We start from the raw sequence: 20,700 nt of genomic DNA on the forward strand, positions 1-20,700 counted from the left end.
TGTCAAAATGCAAGCGTGATTCTTTGTTTATAATACTTAAATTCAAAAATTATTTGTTTCTAATACTTCAAATTCAAAAATTTTAAAAGGTGAGTTTGTAAATCTTGGTAGCGTTGTATCTATATTGTGTGCATCTAATTTGTAAATCTTGTTCATGGCAATGCATCCTTCCTTAGACAATATTTCAAAATATTTAAGCCACTAGTAGTACATAGTATTTCTTTGATATAAGAGCCAACCGTAGCTTCTGATTTGGCACAGGATTCTTCACCATTCTAAAGCCCTGTTCAATCAGCCAAACTTTGACACCTAGGTGCATTCTTAGTTTGAGGCGTCATATTTTTGAGCTGTGCAGATGAGCTCTCAATGGAAGCTTCTGATTTGGTGCATGATTAAATTTTTTCTCTCTCTTCGAGAGCTGAATTTTGGGTACAAGAATGCTACTTTTGGGCAGCAAAGGAAGAGATCTAATCCCTTACTAAAGAGATGCTCTCCGGTGTTATTCAGAGTGGTCGATAATTTGCCAGAAGTTATTACCATGCTATGCTCACTTTACAGTAAAAGCTGGATATTTTTTGGTTGCTGCCAGAATGGTTAATGATTGCTCCCGGTCTAATGGAGTGTTGATTTGAGTGTTATCTGGTTGAAGTTCATCAAAAATTGGTGAGTTCCCCCAAATCTCATTTTCGTTTCCTCTGATTTCACCCTTCTAACAACATCTATCCTTTGGTGGTTCTTTATTTCAACTATTATTTAGTAAATTTGTTGATATTATGGAATGTAAAATTTGCCAGAGTGGTTGGGCAACCTTTTCTCTCTTCAACACTTTGTACTTATTTGGACGCAAGAACCTTTTTTATCTGGCCTAAAGTGGATGCCATGTAACAGCTCACCAAATTGCAACACCTATTCATTCATAACTGCCTCAAGATAAATGATAGAAGTGCTGAGAGTTATTGACCAATTCTGGTCCAATGACGAGGAATGAATTAAAGAGGAAGCTGTTTGAAGTTCACACATATATTATCACAACAATGTGTGGTCAGTTATCTCAAACTTAATCCTCCTCTTCTCTGATACTCTACTTCAAATCAACTAATTACATTCATAATTTCCCTAATGTCTTCCTTTCTTTGTTTGCTTTCCTCTGATCTTATTTTTAATCTATTTCTTATTATATGAATTAAATCATTGCCTTGATATGCAGTCCAAACTATATTATATTTAGTTGGAAGAACATTTAATTAATTTTATGATTAAATTTTATGGAGTTTAATAGAAGTTCGTCAAAGTTGGTAAGTTTTTCACATATCTTCTTGTTTATGAAGTATTAATTCATTCCAAATAATATACCATTCATTCCAAAGATCCCTTCTTCGCTATCATTTTTTCTACAACATTCTCTAACTTTTTATTTAGAAAAAGATGAAGAAAAAATTTTCCCAGTATTCTTATGAAATTATTTTGGCATTAGTGTTGGTTGTATTCTATTAGTCAACTGGGCCAAGAACATATGAAATCTCATTTTGTTCATATCCCAACAATTGAGACCACCATTTTGTAATAATAAAATTTAGACTTGAAGGTAACTAAACTTAGTAAATCATCTCCAACCTCATATTTTTTTTCTTAGTTTTTTCTAACTAAAATTGTTGACATGTTTTGTCTCTCTTATGAATTTAGCAAAATTTTGTGTTCTTTATTCAGCCATTTAATCATTGACAACCAAGGGTGTGTATATATTAAGCTTTTCCCTATAGAAAATTTAAAATCTAGCTAATTAATTGAGCATTTGAGATTAAAACAAAAAAAAGGTCGTACTCAATGCACAAAGCTCCCACTTTTTGTAATTCCCAAACTCGACCTCACGACTTATCGTTTTGGAGAAAGGCACTTGCCATCCCACCAAGACTCGACCTCTTAGCATTTGAGATTTCAATATCATATAAAAGTTCCTTATTCATGATGGGTTCAGATTTTGAGGAGCTTGAAGCTTTATACTCTTCCATATGTTAATTACAATAAACTTATACTCTTCCATATGTTAATTACAATAAACTAAAACTAAATAGCTCAATAAAATAAATGCCAAATTATTGGATATTAATCATCAAGCCACATACATTAATAACAATAAACTAAGGAATCTATTGTGCTTGGTTCATGTCCTATCGCAATGTTTTCATATGAGAAGGTTATTCAGAAAAATCATCATATATTATAATTGTTTTTTCTATTGCTGATGGCCCTAGGGGAAGATTCTATTAAGGAGCAGCATATAAGAATTATGTGATTGCACAAAGCTGATGCATGTGCACCCATGCAACGCCTCACCACATTATTACATCATCAAGAGGAAGGATGCGGTAAATGTAATGCCTCAGGTTTTCTAGTAGCATCTTGAAATTTATGTGATATCAGGAAAGGCTAGTGGTAAGTCCATCCAAAACTGACTTTCTACTCTCTCTCTTCTCTAATACTAGTATTTTTTTTTCATATTAGAATAAAATAGAGGATTTTTATTCATAAATTATTTGCTATTTCTTACATAATATTTTACTTTCTTCAAGTTTTTCACATAATTTGGGCATAATGTTTCTGTAGGAAGATGTGGTACTTTCAACTTAGGTCCTCTATTGTGCAAACAGGTTTGGGTACTTCAGCTGTCTAATTTTCTTTATTGCGAAGGTTTTGTTATTTTCTTTTTTCTTGCCCTTCCCCCAACATAATAGAAAGCATAAAAATAGGTTTTTATTTTATTTTATTTTTAAATTATTATAATAATGCTTGCATAAGTGTCATCAAGAAAGTTTTAATTCCCACAAAATTATTTTTATTTTCCCAATATTATATGTTCTTGAGCTTTAGCCAATCATTAGGTTTTCTAATATACTTTTTAATAACTTGATCAATAATTGCCCTCTTTTCTGAAAAAGTTAGAATGCATTGAGCATAATAAACATAATGCTAGAATTTTGAAATACAATTAAGGATCAGTAATTACCAAGCACCTATGTCATATTCAAAAATGAAAATTGACTCTTTACATCAATACTTTCCATAATGTGCTCTTCTTGATGAAGGCAAAGGCAGGAAAAAGATGGAATATGAGATTTCCTGCTGAACCTGGTCAGGGCAGTAAGGATAGGAACCATTCATTTTCTTCCCCTACTTATTATAAATTCCTTCAAAAGTTTATGGTGAGTAAATGTCATTTCATCCTTTTTATATTGATAATGATACCTATTTATATCATCAATTGGAGTCACTAAATGTTAATGATGTTGGAACCTTTCTAGAGTGGTGGGTGATGTAGAACAGAGCTCATTAGAATTCAGCGTGCGGGAAATTCAAGAAGTAGAAAAGTACTATTAGAAGTCGTTGGAGATCATGGCAAAATTGCGTGAAATTTGGTGACATGAAGGGAAATGGTGTTGGGAGTAAAACTCATAGCCTTGGCCACGATCGAACATGCTTTTTGGGTAAATTCTTTCATAAAGCCCTTTGAATTTATGAATTCAAGGAACCCTATGTGGATTTGAGGTTCTCATGCAGGAGCTAACGTGTTTAATTTCGTTTTATTCAGAAAGTAACGTGTTTGTTTTCTTGTAACTTCTGCAACAATAGTGGGGCAGCCTCAAATCTTTTCAAGAAATGAAACCCAAGAACAAGAATGCACTACCTTCCAATAAAGAAAGGTGGATCCCTCTCAATTGAAACCTAAGTGGAAGATTTGGCACAGTGGTTTAGGATTTATTTTAACTTATAATCTTGCGAAGTTTTAGATTACAGGCAAAAGATTGGTCATAATCCAGAAATCACAAAAGGTGGACTTACAAATTGATTCCAGTACTTTTTATTCCTAAACTCACTAAGAATTGTGAGTTCTCTTCTTCTCTTCTATTGTCTCTCTTCCAATAAATTTTATTATTAATATATTTTTTTTCCTATTCTCAACTTTGTATACTACTCACTAAAATTGTTAATCTTTTCAAATTCATTGTTTGTTTATATTTCAGTGGAAAATTGACTGCAATAGGGAGTGTTGATGACCTTGTTCGTGTTATATGGAATTTTTCAGAATCATGTACACATTTCTTAATTTGCTCTTTTCCATGTTTTTCATTTTGAAACTTTTTTCTTTTCCATCTCTAACGACATACATGGATTTATTCTTGGATTACAGATTGTGAAATCTAAGTTTTCCCTATTACTTAAGATTCTCATATCCGGTCAATGGAAAACAAACCTTCCCAATTCCTTGTTAGATTCTCTTTGGAGTTTCAAAAGTAAATGCCCTTAATACTAACCCTGCATTGGGGTGCTATCTGAGTTTGGTTGAATAATCTAGATCAATATAAGACAAAAAAATTAGTTGATGTATTCTTAGTGCAGCCTTTTAATTTTTGTAAAGGATGTCCGACATTTCAGGCTACACACAAATCAAACATTATGTGTGCCTAAGCTCAAGCTGCTGCCTCATCTACTTGAACAATCGCAAATAAGATATTTTGAAATCAAAAAGAGTAAACAAGAGTGGGTGACTTTCCACTATAGTTGCAGAACCTTTATTTAGTTGATGAGATGTCTATAAACAGTTGCAAGAAGTTGAGATATCTACCAGCATGGGTGTGGTGCCTCACTAAATAACAGATGATGCCATGCTGGTAATCCTTCATTTCCCAAATAGAGGTTATGTACTTCAGCATAGATTGATCAAGATTGCCCATGTTCCAATTATCTAGACAAACTTTTGACTCCTATGCTAAGCTTAAAGAATCTTTTTTTTTTTTTTTGAGAATATGCTTAAAGAATCTAAAATCGGTATTTTTGCTCAAATGTCCTTAGGTTTAATATATTACTTTGAATGGACTAGCTTATGCACTTAATTTTAATTTCCATAATTTTTGTTCAAAATTGTGTGCTCATATAGAGTAGCACATTTTTCTGCATAGCATTCTTAGATCTTCAAATTTTCCATCCAACAACAAAAATCAAGTATTTTTGTTTGAACAATCAATTCTAAACTTCTTGAGATTATTTGTGTGTGTATTCTGGTCTGCCAACAATGCATTGATTAGGGCTCTTTAGTTACTATTACATTGTCTTCACTGTTAAGCTTTCACTAACCAATTTTGGATTAAATAGGTCTCTATCATTATTCATATTTCAAGCTTCTCTAAAGTTAATTAATGTTATGAATTCATCTGAAGTTAGTTTTAAACGTGTGAAATACTCAGAGACAAATTATTTATTCTATTTTAAATAGATTTGTAGATAAACTTAAAGTCTGGTTTGCTGTACAGTGTGCACTATAAGGAAGTATAACTTGAGATTCAAATCAAATTAAACGAGAAGGTTAACATCTTTTTTCTTTTGAGATCAAATTATAATGTTGGGTAAGCTGTTTTACTCATCATTGGATTACTTCATAATTGCAGTTACATTTATTCTCAAGCTAAGCTAATTTTATTTTCTTCGGTTTTTTTTTTTTTCCTAAAAGACTTCTGGTTTTAGGTTAGCTGGAACCATGACTTGAATGTACCTGCAAGTGTCAATTGGGTATATTAGGTATCACTTCGACAATGAATCAAGTAAGGCCTAGGCTTTTCCAGCATTTACACTTTTCAACAAGTTTGCTTCTATCTCCTATATATATAATCAGAAATAACTCCTTTTTCTCCTCGAATATACAGGATTCCTGACAATTTGTCAGCTGTTCAAATCCTATGTTTTCGTTTCCTAACTTAAAGTCTCTGTTGCAGTGACTTCAGCAGTTTTCTAGATTATGAGGTACACATCAAGGATTACCCTTACATACTGATTATGATCATATATATATATATATATATATATCTTGTTTTGAATGTTCAAATTTTAGTACTAATCAATGGTATAAACTATGATATCCAGTCCTCAGACGTCTACAAGAAATTGAAGAACCCAATTAAGAAGAGAAACTTGAAACTCAAATTTGATGCATTTTTTTTTGTCTGAGATCAAGTTATGCACTAAGATATACGTCTAGTGCCTTGCCATCTTGCAAACTTGATTGATAGTTAAAATCATTTCACAGATAATCCCTGCTACAAATCTCTGTAGAGAGCATATAATAGTAAGCTTCAATTAATGTATTTCCAAATTTCTGTTTCAGTCTTCTCTTATTGTCAGTCTTGTTGTCTTAACTACGAGGCCAACCTGTTTGGGTGCTCCACTTCATATCCCTGTATGGAGGGTAACAGCCTACAGATTGCAGACAAGGCAATGGACAGAAGTCTCTGTAAGCCGAATTTTGTTTGTAATTATTCATTTAATACAATATGGCTTAAAATTTAATTTTACTCAGAAATAAGACTGAAAAGTTCTATCAATGTTCTACCAAAAAAAAAAAAAAAACTTCTATCAATGAAATCTTCTATAACTAAAAATCTAAAATATCGTAGCTGTGCTTTTTATCCAATTTGAATTGTATTTCCTACACTAAAAGCCCCATTGTCAATGATAAGTTGAAACAAGATACAACACAGTTTTCTTGCCATAGAATTATGATTATTTTGTGAGAATTTGCAAACTGATTTGAAAAAATTTAGGGAGGCATCACAAATTTAGGGAAAAAGTTAGAACATACAGGTATGAATGCTTAATCAATGGTTACATAAGTTAATTTTGCAGTCTACCCAAAAAAGAACCAGGGATAGTAGCTAATTGCTAATCAAGGTTGAACAAATTTGTGCCTAGTCAATACTTCCAGCTTTAAGCTTTATTATTACTCACTGTAATGCATTTTCTTGTGACGCATATAACCCACTGGAAAATGTAATTCTATTCTTTTTTTGACTGAATCACGTCGAATGTTTGTTTATGTAGGTCTGAAAAGTTGACAGTTCTTTACTTAAATGGGTAAATATGAAGTCTACTTCCAGAAGGGAATAGTTAAAAGCGCTGGATACTCACTCTTTAGTGCCATTCTAGTTTTTGATTCCCTGGGCTGGTATCTTGGAAAACATCAAAAGGTAATGCCAATTGCATTAGAATGTGAAGTGTGCTGTTCAGCGGAGACATCATTGCTGCCTGTATTTAAGACTCCAATCTTGATAATAGGTGACCTCATTTGCCGCAACAATAGAATGTCTTCTCTAAGAACTGACTTTATATACTGAAGGTATACCTTTTGTCATTTTTACTTACAGTCTTGTCATAGTTACTAATAAAAGAACTCCTAGTGAGTGTTATTTTAATGTCTTTTCTTTTGTCATTCAATTTAACATTGTCATTGTAGGATACAAAGAAATCTCTTTTGTGTGTTTTTGTGTACCTTGTGCTGCTATCTGTAAAATAATTTACTATATCTATAGAATAATTTAGCATGATTCCTCACCATTTTCACAATTAGGTGTTTTTATAAGGTCTAAACGGGTTGTTCAGCATTCCCTTTATATTCTTGATTTTCCTTACAAACTATAGTTTTTCAGTCTTTTGTTTAATACTTATGCTGCCATATGTAGGCATTGAAATTTATTTTCGACCTACAGCCAATGCGAGGGAGATATGGCAAGCTACTATGATCCATATTGCCCAAGAAGGTGGCTGCTTTGTTCTATCTTCAAACCAATTCTGCAAAAAGGGGAGACTATCCGTTGTCAACAGAAACGTATGTCAATACAATAAGAAGTATTGCACGTAGTGTTATTTTATTGTCATCCAGTTGTGACCATTCTGGCTGAACCTAATTTCCAAGGGAGTCTCTCATCTGAAACAATCTTTTCCTCTCTTAATGTTCCAGAACTTGGAGGGTGTTTGAGCAAAGCTAGATTTTAGTGGAAATAGGCATCAAGTGGGACCAAACTCAGTCAATCTGACTCTGAATATACCCAATCCAATTTCTTTTACAACTTCTGTGAAAGTGGAAGTTCTTGATGAGCTACAATTATGACTTAGCTGTGTAAAAAGTTATTAAATAAATTTCTTCTAGCTGTCCTCTTGCCAAACAGCTAATCTAGGCTTTGTATATATCTTTTGTACTGCTTAGAGGTGTATAGAGGTTAGATAGTGTCCATGATTCGTCCAACACATTTTGAAGATTTCAAATATTTGCATAGATTTTCCTGTACAGTTCATGAATATGTTAGTCCTGGCATATTTGCAATTGCCGTGATGAACTTTCATATGTATACTAAATTATGTATCTTTTCCCCTTAGGTTTCTTTCAAAAATATTAGGTATCTGAAAGGGTAATTATGAATGCCAGGCTACAAATTTGCGAAAAAAATGTGTCTCTATTGTTGTAGTTAAGTCAGAGATATTGGTTCTTCCAGGTCCCTAGGTATTGTGGTGCTCTTACTTTCTTCCAGTATAATAACAATGCTCATTATTAAAACCTAGGCCTTTTCATCCAAAAGTGATAAAAGAATAATTCAAAGAAGTGAAATGTAGATGCGCATCAAGGTGGCCAAAAGAAAAATAAAAATTACTGCAAGAACATAATTCACCTAAGCATACTTGTCTATATTACTGTCATACAAGAAGTTTTTGTATGAGAGAAACTTCGCTTAATTAATAGTAAAACTTCAAAGAATTATAAACACAACTTATTCCTAATAACAGACATCATTCTAATGCAAACTGAGCAGTGACTTACGCAACTTGAGCTGCCATGAGGGATGTGGCAAGCATTCATCAATTTTCATGTTACTAATTAGTTGATTAAATTATTATTAATATTTTCCAAAAGAAAATTTATTTATTTTAATATCTAGGTAGAGAGAGAGAGAGAGAGAGAGGGCTCATGGGTTAACCAAAACTCATATTGAGATATATATATATATATATATATATATATAAAATAGAATTTCATCTTATGAATTCTACTCTATATTGATTTATTTGTATTATTAAATTAGGATACCAATTAGTTCACGATATAGTCGGGGTTTGAGTCTTAGATTTCTTATTCGATAAGAAAATATTTACTAGTTGAGTTAATTGGAACATACAACTATGTTGATTTTTCATAGAACTAAAAAATAGTGACTTGTTTAAATTTATATACTTTTAATTTGAATCAATATTTTAAATTACATTTTGTTCTGGCTGTTCTAGTTGGAATATTGTGTTCTAATATATAAACTAATACACTAAACTCTTATTTCATCTCGGTCCAAATTCTAGCCTACATTGGCAATTTCAACGAAATTCTGGCATTTTGGGTGGAATATGCATTTAAGAATTGTAATTGCTTTTGTGGTTTTTTTTACTTTTTAAAAAAAAGAAAAAAGAAAAAACCCACTTTTCTGATTTTTGTAATCTTTTTTGGTAAGTTTAGTCATGTATGAGATTATTTTTTAATTTTAAAAACAATAATATGTATGAGATTTCATTAACTTTTAATATGTTTAATTATGTAAAAGAGTTTATGTACCTTAATTTGTTTTTTTTTTTTAATATATCTTTTATGAAGTTGGCTAATTAGGATGACATTAATTATGAAATAATGAACTTTTTGTGTATAATTATATTATAAAACAATATTCCACATTACTAGATTTTCTCTCAAAAAATGGAAAAAAAAGGAAAAAGAAGAAAGAAGTCACATTTCACAGAGGATCTTTCATTTGCTGGGACAAATATATTGTTGTTATTATGTCATTATTGGAATTCCCAAATTTTCCATAATTCAATTTTTCTCTATTAGTAGTCAAAGAAACAATTATCACGTTGTATAGAACTTGGCACAAGATAAAAAGCAAAAGATAGGAATGAAATTGGGTTGGGTTGTAACTTGTACAACTCATTGCCTAGGCCAATTCTTTCTTCTGTTATCGAAATTCTTAGTATGCCTTTTAGCTAGTTTGGTCCATGGTACATGCTTATGCCTTAGGTCCATGAAGCAAGGCGATTGCAGCCTCATTTTCATAAAGCTGGGCTCAATTGGTCCAAGTCTGGGCCGAATCACCTCTTGCTCATTTAGAATCAGGTTCCTCATACGGCTCACACTGTACACACCATATACCTGCAAATCATTTTCTCTTCTATTATACTCTTTTTTTTTTTTGGCCGAGACTCTTCTATTATACTCTAACATTCTTTTTTCTCCTCTCTCTTCTTCTTTTTTTTTTTTTTCTAGCATATTTTCACTTTCCTAGTTGAGTTCAAAAAATTTAGGTTATTCGATGGTTGTTATCCAATTGGGGCCCTGGGGGGCAGAAATGTATTTATCTGCAAACAAGTTCAGGTATGTAAATCTCTCTTTTTGCCCGGGACATGATTTTCTTTTCCAACATAACACAATCCAAGGGCAATTCTTTGCTTCTAATATTTAAATTCAACAGTTTTAATAAGAGTATTTATGCTTATTTCTTATGTATGGCGAAAACATAATAATACTCTTCTACGTGACTGTGATTCATACTAGAGTTGTGTTTCAACCAACAGTCAAGCTTGTTTCCTTCAAGAAAAAAACAAAAAACCAAAAACTATGGTTGACTTGATAGTTGCATTCGTGTTTGTTTGGAAATAGTTTATTTAACTGAAACTGAATTTTAGATAAAACTAAAAGGTAGCAAAAATAGTACAGTAGGATTCATGAATAATACCTGTACGGCACCGAGATCCCAAGACCCATATAGGCCCTGGGCCAAGGTCCAACGGAATGGCCCCATTGTCTTAAGCCCTTCTTGAAACTGCCTTCATGTAAAAACAAGTTTTAGGCCTTGAATCCTGAGAAGTGTTCGGCATAAGCTTTCCCGAACAAGCATATGAACCGTGTCCGGGAAAATCATGAAATGCTCGGGAAACTGCATTACCGAGCATAATCGACTAAGCTGGAACCAAGTTCCAAGGCCATAATTGTTGCATCCCACTCTCACCTAAACACCCACTTAAAACAGATAATATTGGACCTTCAATAGCACTAGCGGTGGCTGTAATCATAATTTTCCCACTAACCTTGGCTATAAATAGCAGAAGTTTGGGAAGAGGAGGGGGTTCAAAAAAAAAAAAAAGAGAGAGAAACAGTCAAGGAGGAAGAAAGAACGAATATTGTTTTGAGTCTCTCTACCGAGAACGACCCAGAGTAGGAAATCGTGAAGCCCACACTACAAATAAATTGTGAGCCCAAGTGAGTTCAAACCCAACAGCCTCATCTCTGGTCCCCACAATACCAAAAAGTGTAACGGGACTTATGAATAATAGCAAAAATAAATTGAATAGTAGCAAAAGTTGATTTTTTAAGCCAATGCTAAACGCACACGAAAAGTGCATAAGACCTATGAATAGTATAAAAAAGTGTAATGAGACCCATAAATAGTAACAAAAAAAGCTAAATAATAGCAAAAGTTGGCTTTTTAAGTCAATGCCAAATGCACACGAAGTATCAATTTCTAATATTACTAGCTGTAGACCCATGAGATGCGACAAAATTTTTGACATAATAATAATAATAATTATTATTATTATTATTATTATTATTATTATTATGTTAAGTGAAAAATGGGATACGTAGATGAGACTTATAAGTGTCAATCTCAAACCCAACTCAAAATAATGTGATTATTAACCAATGGAGAATAATTGATATAGTGTACTATATATTCTATAAGTTAGGCGGTCCATATTTTTTTTATTTAAAAGTATTTTTAAATTTTTTAAAATTGATTTCAAGGAAACATAATGTATTATACAACTTATAATACAGTAAGATGAGTATGCAAATAAAAAGCTGGAGAATGTATAATTTACCATTTTGGAGAGTTATTGAGCATTTTATAAAAGCTTTGTTTTCATTTTATAACATAAGAACTATTAAATGAAGTTTTCACAAATTTTTATTTTATTTTATAATCACTAAACTAAAATATAAGAATCAATTATTACAAAAATGTTTCTCCCCAAAATATGTTGTAGATCTTAGTATTTTTGTATCAAACTAATCAAATCCTGAATTAGCAAGAGAGACACATTGTATTTTTGTATCTTGTGGATTCATTTGTAACTGGGTTATAAGGGTTCAAGAACTAAAACGGAAGTTGCTGAAGAAAAGAAGTTTTGGTCGAGCGAGTTGGAGTTGCAGGTGTCAGGCATTTGAATTTTGGTTGAGAGACAACTTCGGCGGACTTTCATGGGAGTCCTTGGTCGAGAGGAAAATCAGTTATCATTTCCATCACTACAATTGAGTGTTGAGAGTTGGGAGTTGGGAATGAGTGGAGCACACCCATATTAAGCCATGAGGCTTGAAGGTGTAATCAGTGCTTGGTTGCGAATACAAGATTGCTCCACATTTTAGTGGATTGTTCCTAGCAGTGGTACCACAGAGTCTTTAAATTTATGTGGGTTGCTAATTGTTTATGCTTTACATGTTTATCCATGCTAATTGTGATGTCCATGTACTTTTAATTGGTTAATCACTTAAATTCAGTGTTAATTGTTTGGATTAACTTAAAAGTGATTAAGCCATAATTTTCAAATTTGGGGTCTAAATCATTATCGAGGTTGGATTAGGTAAAATTTTCTCATAATATTACCAAAAAATAAATTATAAGAAAATTTGGTTGATAAAAGGTTGATGATGTGCCTAATGACGTATCACAATAGGAGTTTTGCAAAATTAAATATAAGTCTACTATTATTATATATTAACCGCTAACCCGCGCGTTGTGCGTGATGAATTTTTTAGGGTGGTTTTATTAAATTTATTTTTTACAATTTGTATTAATTTAATAAATAATAATGTATTTCCTAATAATATTTTTATTTATTATAGGAACAATCATAAATGTAATATTGGAACAATCATAGTCATAAATATAAATTTGAATATTCATATTTTATTTATTATAGGAACAATCATGAATCATAAATATAAATTTTGTAGTACCAAAATGAAAACAAATTTTTTTTTTCTCAAAAGTTCAAAAGGAAATTAAACAAAAATATTCATTTTTTTTAATAAAAGTTATTTATAACATTTTGCGAATCATTAAAAAGAATATAAAATTTGAAAATTATTCTTTTATTTTTAAACAAACTTTCTAAAACCCTGTTTTTTTTACCCTACAATCCAAACACATAAAAACGTAACTAAAAAATTAACAAAACTTAACAATGATTAATTGAACCAATTAGCAAAAAAATTTGTTGTTGATAATCTATTAAGGTTATTTTCTTTGTTGAAATTGCAATTTCGTCCACCCAAAACATATTATCAAATAAACAATTATTTGCAAAATCTAAGAATTCAATTTATATATATGTATTGTTATAAAATAATAATAATAATTAAAATACAATTGCAAAAGCTAAAATATATCACCCTCCCGATTATTTTTGTTTGACTAAACCTTTGCTTCTCTCTAAATAAATGGCATTATAGAATATTTCTAATACAGCTATTAAGAGTACTTTGTCCACCCTGAAGGGTTAAATAATAAACAAAAATTAGTAAAGTCTCATATAATTTAACATCTAAATTGATCACGATAAAAAAAAAAAAAAATCAAATTCTAACTTGCAAAACAATTAATTATTAGCCCAAATCAAAACAAACTAATGGGATAAAGAAAAATAACTTGTGATTGGATATTAGAATACCAAACTACATAAATATGCTAAAAGTCGATGCAAATACCAAAACGATAAACACATGTGATGTGACAATTAAATCAACAATAAAAAATAAGTAAAAAACCATTAGTAGAAAAAAAAAAAGGTTGAATCAATAAAATAAATAAAAAATCCACCAAAAAAGAAACAAAATTGGAGAAAGAGAGAGAGTATTGACCTTTTTGTCGTGGGCAACTTGGAAGTAATAGGGGAGAGAGGTGGAAATGAAATAAGAAGAAATTTATATGAAAATTAAGATGGAAGAGGAATGGTGGAAGTAGATGAAAGGTTGAACAAAGTGAAACTATAAAATTTAAGAAGATACAAAGGAAACTTTTAAAAATCTAAAGGAATTCAAATGAAAAAAAAAAAAAAATTATTGGAGAGGATGAAAGATTGAACTAAAAAGACAATGATTGAAGAAGATTAAAAATTGAAAGAATTAAATAAGAATTGCACACAAAAAAAAAAAAAAAAAAAAAGATACTAAAGATGTAGTGCATAAAGAGCTTTATAAAATTTATTACAAAACTTCCATTAATATATATAATATAGATATGTATAGACATTGTTTTTGGTTTTTGATTCTTTATTGATTTCATTATTTAGTTATAAACATCTAGAATGACGCTCTAAATTAAAGTAGATGAATATATAAAGGCAAAATTATATGTAAAGTTTGAAACCACTCAAGATGAATTCGTAAAGTCAATAATCTATTTATATTTGTTTGTAAAAAAAAAAAATATATATATATATATATGAATAAAAAATAAATTCTAAATTAAAGTAGATGAATATGTAAAGGCAAAATTAAATGTAATGTTAAAACTGTCCAAGATAAATGTATAAAGTCAATAATCTATTTATATTTTTTGTAAAAAAAAATAGGAATAAAAAAAAATAAGAAAAAGAATAATTATGTAGTCAATGACATGGCGATAAGGTAGCGCAACAGGAGCTTAACTGTAATAAATGTTGCGTTTTAACTTTTAGATATATATATATATATATATATAGATATAGATTATTAGTAATTTTACCACCACGCAATATGTGTCATGTTAATTGTATTAGTGAAATGAATATACATAAACTATGTTATACATTTGTTGAAATCACCAAACAGATTTCAATAATAATCATGAAAACTTTTTTTTTTTTCTTGACTGTGAAGATAGGACTTTTATTAGTATAAAAATTGGGCTTTAACCCCTAGTAAGTATACAGTACCCAAGGCCTAACTATAGTCGTTGGGTTTGAAAAAACAGTACAAGTGAAAAGAGAAAAACACGTATAGTGCACTGTCCCTTCAGGTGCAGAGCATGTTGGCCCTCCTCGTGTTCAGCTTGGTTTTGCCATGTGCCGACTCAGCCTCTGACAGGGGCGGCTTAATGTATTTGAGGGGTTTAAAACGAAAATTGATTATCTTGTTTTAGATGCAAAATTACTACTAATTAACAAAAACTACGTAGAATTTATTTATTTTTATAAATTTTATAAACAGAAAAAATTAGACAAAATTTTTCATACTTGTTGATATGGTAGATTGATAATAGTAAGTAAAAAAGTGGTGTTAGTGGTGGATTTAGATGAGAACTAGTAAAAATTTGCTAATTAAACTTTTATTATTATTCTTCTTTTTTTTAGAAGTACAACATTCACAATATTTTTTTACAACAAATCCTAGGTTTTAAGTTGTTTTTTTTTTTTCTCTCTTTGAAAATATCACTATAATTATTTTTTTGCCATCAATAACAGGTTGTAACAACCTACTACTTGGCATAATTGTAAAAGTGTTGTAAAAAATATTGTGGACATTGTATTTTTCTCTATTTTTTATTTGTTTTTCATCTGGTAAAAAAAATTATTTTATTTATTGATTATAAATAACCTTATTGGTAAAATTTGAAGACCTTTTTTTTACTTGGGGCCTTAGGCGACCGCATTTCTTGCTCCACTGTTCAGCCGGCACTGGCCTCTGCTAATCCTGCAAAAGATTTATAGCACCCTGTTGGATGTCCGCTGGTTGGGTCTGCTTGTCTTCAAAGCAATATCTGTTCCTAGTATTCCAAATGGCCCATGCCACCGTCGCCCATGCTTCCAACTCCTCCCCCGTGAACTTCTCTTCCAGGTCACGAACTAATAGGAAGATACTTTGCGCTATCGCCACACACTTCTGCAGTCTCCCACGTGCCACTGCCCACACGTTTCTGGCTAGAGGGCATTCCCAAAGTGCATGCCCGACCGTTTCATCGGTCAGTCCACAAATTGAGCACATCGGATCTATTGGAACTTTCCTCCGGTAAAGGTTTGCTCGGGTAGGGAGTATGTCTTTGCATGCTCTCCAAATGAAGTTTCAAACTTTAGGTGGTACGTTCAACTTCCAAATCCTACTCCAGAACCTTTCATCCCTTACACTTGAGTGCTTAGCCCCTGAGTCGCGGCACACACGGAGTGCCACCCGGTAGGTTGTTTTGACCGTGAACTGTTGTGCTTTATTTTCTTTCCAACATAGTTTATCTCGGGCATGTGTGTCGTTAAGCTGGGTGCGCAGGATGGCGTTTTGCATGGACTGCATGAAGGTGGCTTGTATCAGAGGTCGGTTCCATTACATGGTTTGGTGGTCGATGAGGTCACCTACTTTTAGGTTGGTGTTTGCTCCTAGCTTAAACAAAAGCAGGTGGGGCAGCCAATTTTTGTCACTAATTGCTATACTCTGCCCATTCCCTATCCTCCATATAGAGCCTTCCCTAATTAAGTCCCTTGCAGCAAGTAAGCTCCGCCAAACAAATGATGGATTGTGGCCTAACTCTGCCTCCATGAAAGAGCACCTAGGGAAATATCTGGCTTTGTACACCCGATAGAATAGGGAATGTGTTCCGGTGACAAGTCGCCAAGCTTGCTTAGCTAGCATAGCAAGGTTAAAAGCATGAAAATCTCTAAACCCCATACCTCCCTTCTTTTTGGGTGTGCACAGTTTTTTCCAATTAATCCAATGAATCTTCTTTTCACTCCTAGTTTGTCCCCACCAATATTTGGCCAAAATTTAGTTAACACCATCACACACCTTTCCAAGAAATTTGAAAATGCTCATGGAGTATGTGGGAATTGCTTGGGCCACTAACTTGATCAAAATCTCCCTACCTACCTTTGATATGGTTTTTTCCTTCCACCCCATCACCTTTTTTGTTATCCTCTCTTAGACCTCCTTAAACGTGCCAACCTTTGATTTACCCCCAACCATGAGCAACCCAAGATACCTTTCACAGTTGTTCATGACTTGTGCCCTCATCAAGTTCTGTATCTCTTCTTTTTGCCTACGGCTTGTATTTTGGCTGAAAAAGAGTGTGGTTTTGGCTCTATTTATGGCCTATCCTGAGGCCTCCTCATATTGTGTAAGGATATCAAGTAGTTGGCGGCATTCCCCACTCTTAGCTTCACAAAACAGTAGGCTGTCATCCGCAAAGAGAAGGTGAGAAATACGTACCTCGCCTCGGCAAGAATAAATGCCCTTCAACTGATTGGTGTCTGCTGCTTTCCAAATCAAGGAGGATAGCCCCTCAGCACAAAACAAGAAGAGGTATGGAGATAATAGGTTACCTTGTTTAATGCCTCTGGTTGGTGTGATGAAGCCCTTTGGCTCCCCATTGATGAGTATGGAGTATGAGGCTGTTTGTATCGTTTCCATAGCCAAGTTTACCCATTGTTCAGGCAGCCCAATCTTCATCATGATCCGCCGAAGGAATTCCCACTCCACTCGATCATAGGCTTTGCTTATGTCTAGCTTGACTGCCATGTAACCGGTCTTCCCTTTCCTCGTATTTCTCATCCTATGAAGCATCTCAAAAGCCATGGTAGTATTATCTGAAATGAGTCTGTCAGGGATAAAAGTGCTTTGGGCATCAGAAATAACATTAGGTGATATGGGTTTTATCCTGTTAGCTAGTATTTTGGATACAACCCGTGATACAACATTGCTCAAGCTAATAGGACGGAATTTCGTGATAGACTATGGGTCATTCTTTTTGGGAATGAGGACAATATGTGTGAAGTTCATTTTCTTCAAAGGCCTACCAAAGTGCAGATCAAATAATACAGCAAGAATTACATCATGCCCAACATTATGCCAATATTTTTGGAAAAAGAAAGGAGACATACCATCCGGTCCAGGTGATTTTGATGGGTGCATACTGAACAGAGCCACTCTTACCTTTTCCTCAATGTACGGTTGAGTCATTTGGTTTGCCATATCCTCAGTGACCACTTTGTCTATTGCATCCAGGACCCGTTCCATGCCATTAGGGTGGGAAGTGGTAAAAAGTTTAGTATAGTATTACTCGGCAATGTCACTAACTCTGCTCAAGTTTGTCTGCCATATCCCCTCCCTGTCTTGTAGCTCTTCTATCGTGTTTTTCAAATGTCTTTGGCTTGCCCTATGGTGGAAGAACTGAGTATTCTTATCCCCTACTTTGAGCCATAATGATCTAGAGCTCTATCTCCAGTACACCTCTTCATGGTGTAGCAGGGTATTAATCTCCCTTCTCAACTTGGTGATGCGGTGTAGGTTCTGCCCATATCCATGCTCAACCAATTCTTCCAGCTCCTGCTTCTTTTCATTGAGCCTATGCCGTGTGTTACCAAAAGCTACTTGACTCCAAGCCACCAGGTCTAATCGACATTTCTTGATTTTCTCAAACAGACGGTTCATGGGGCTGCCCGAGGGTAGAGATTGGGTCCATAAGGTTCGGATCACTTGCTCACACTCTGGGTGAGACGCCTACTTCTCTTCAAACCTGTGGAGTTTGTGTCGACATCGAGGAGTAGGAGTAGAGACCGGTGCTGTATCCAACAGTACCGGATCATGATCGAAATACGTGGTTGTCAAATGAAACACCTTCACTCTCGGGTGCAACTCCGACCAAGTGACCGTTGCACACACTCTATCCAACCTCTCCTCCACAAATTCTTCCTCATCTCGCCCATTTCGCCAAGTATACCTGTATCCACTATACCCAAGATCAATCAGTCCACAAAATAGTAGGGTACGTCGAAATTTTAGCATGGGAGGCAATGGCTTTGGCTGTCCACCATTTTTCTCCTCCGAGCTCAGAATCTCATTAAAATCTCCCAAGCACACCCATGGAAGTGTTAACTGACTATATAAGTGACGAAGAAGCCTCCATGTCTCTGGTTTCTGTTGTTCATCAGAATAGCCGTAAATACCTGTTAGCCTCCACGGTTGGCCAGAGGGAGGGAGAACTTGTGCGTCAATGTGGTGTGGGGAGTATGTGTTTGTATCAATGACCACCCCAGTTTTCCATAGCAATGCCAGACCTTCTCGTCTTCCCTCACTAGACACCGCTAACATAAATTGAAAGCCCAACTCAACCTTTATTGGTTCCATCTCTTGAACTGCCAGTTTTGTCTCCATAAGAAACAAAATTGTGGGAGCTTTGCTTCTCACCAATTCGGCAAGAATGTCAACTGCCCAGTGGTTTCCAAGCCCCCGGTAGTCCCACCCTATGATAATCATTGTGACCGGCGGGGCTGTGCCGCAGCCTCCACCGTTTGGACAGTAGGTTGTGTTTGGTTGGCCATCACCTTGAGCCGTTTGGTCTTTGCTTTGTTACCCTGAACATTGTCTAGGGCTGCATGAGATATTTGTCTCTTCTTATCCACCGACTACTTGACCTGACATGGAGAAAATCTAGGTCAATATGTACTTGACTAATTGAAATGGCAAGTCAACCCATATATGACCCGGTTTATTTTAAAGAAAACATTTATAAAAAAAAATTGTTGGTTTTTTTTTTAAATAATTTTTTTATTTGAAGGTGATATGCAAAGTTGGATATTTTCTCTTGGTGGAAAGAGATTTATAAATGGTATTTTTATCTCTCTTAATGGTATGCTATCTCTTAGTTGTTGCTTAATCAACTTTTAGGATTAGTTAATGATATTTAGTGATTATAGTGACGATATACTGTATCTAATTAAAATTATGTTCCACGACATTCAATATATATATATTTCATTCATTTACAGTGATGATATCTGTAGGAGGCATAATTTTAAGCCAATTATAAAATGCCACATCAAAATTTAGTGACAAATTTTAAATTAATATGTCATTAAATTAATTAAATCAAATGACGACATGTGTCATCCAAATTGGTATCACATTGGCATACCAAAATTTGCCATGTGTCATTTAACCCACAAGATAAAGATAAACTTCCTATTCAAATTTTATGGGTAATTATCTTTATTAAAATAAATAATAAATAAAATAAAGATAAATTTTCTATTCAAAATTGGTAGATAATTATCTTTATTAAATAAATTAAATAGAGATAATTATTTATCTTTGTTGATTATTATCTTTATCAAAATATGATATTTATCAAAATAGATAAATAAAGATAATTATCTCTAAGAAGAATTTGGGCTAATCAAAAGTCTACTACATACTTTCAAGTATATCAATTCGAAGTGAAGCTTATCCTCTAAAATCACTATAAATAGAGGACATCCCTTCTCATTTTCGACACGAAGTTTTCAAGACGTCAAAACTCTGGAGAAATTCTGTCTCAAGAACACACGAAGAACATTCAAATAAGTTCTTTGAAGTTCTATTGGAATTAAGCTGAAAAAGCCTCCATAAACTTCAACAAACCTCAAATCCTTGAAGCTCAACGGATCAAGCCTCTAAAACCCCAAAGAACTTCAACCTAAAAGCCTTCATATTCAAAGACTTGAAGAACAATAAATCTCTAATAAGCTTGAAACTAGAGATTTGTTGTGGAGACCGTTCAATCCATCTTTCAACTAAAGTCAAGAAGATTCCTTATTCGAGTCAAGTTCAATGAAGATAGAATCAGAGGGTATTCTTTTGTAAAATAATTGAAATAGAGATTGTACTCATTATACATCAATACAAATTTATATTTGCAAACCATATTTCTTTTCAGTTGTTTGATTTTCTACAATTGGAAAATTTTGTGTTTACAATATCATTAGTGAATTATGGATTGTGTAAATTTAAGAATTTATATATTATTTAAATTATATTTTTTTTATTCTTCTAAAAAAATAAATTAT

At 33.1% G+C, this 20,700-nt stretch overlaps 1 long non-coding RNA gene across 21 annotated transcripts; it reads left to right on the forward strand.

Moving 5' to 3' along the window:
* Positions 1-575: 575 nt before the first annotated feature.
* Positions 576-8,252, forward strand: LOC115963664. Of its 21 annotated transcripts, none has more exons than XR_004085872.1 (15): positions 576-663; positions 795-1,041; positions 2,253-2,433; positions 2,605-3,200; positions 3,300-3,482; positions 3,587-3,698; positions 3,786-3,880; positions 4,020-4,289; positions 4,415-4,667; positions 5,307-5,399; positions 5,518-5,594; positions 5,697-5,793; positions 6,155-6,280; positions 6,868-7,162; positions 7,506-8,252. It is a non-coding gene; the product is annotated as an uncharacterized LOC115963664 (long non-coding RNA). The 21 variants fall into 21 exon arrangements; XR_004085890.1 differs by lacking the exon at positions 5,307-5,399 and having other exon boundaries at positions 7,506-7,651; positions 7,784-8,252; XR_004085886.1 differs by lacking the exon at positions 5,307-5,399 and having other exon boundaries at positions 6,868-7,013; positions 7,102-7,162.
* The last annotated feature ends 12,448 nt before the right edge of the window (positions 8,253-20,700 follow it).

Source organism: Quercus lobata, chromosome 10 (assembly GCF_001633185.2).
Source record: "Quercus lobata isolate SW786 chromosome 10, ValleyOak3.0 Primary Assembly, whole genome shotgun sequence".
In the NCBI taxonomy this organism is placed as follows: domain Eukaryota; kingdom Viridiplantae; phylum Streptophyta; class Magnoliopsida; order Fagales; family Fagaceae; genus Quercus; species Quercus lobata.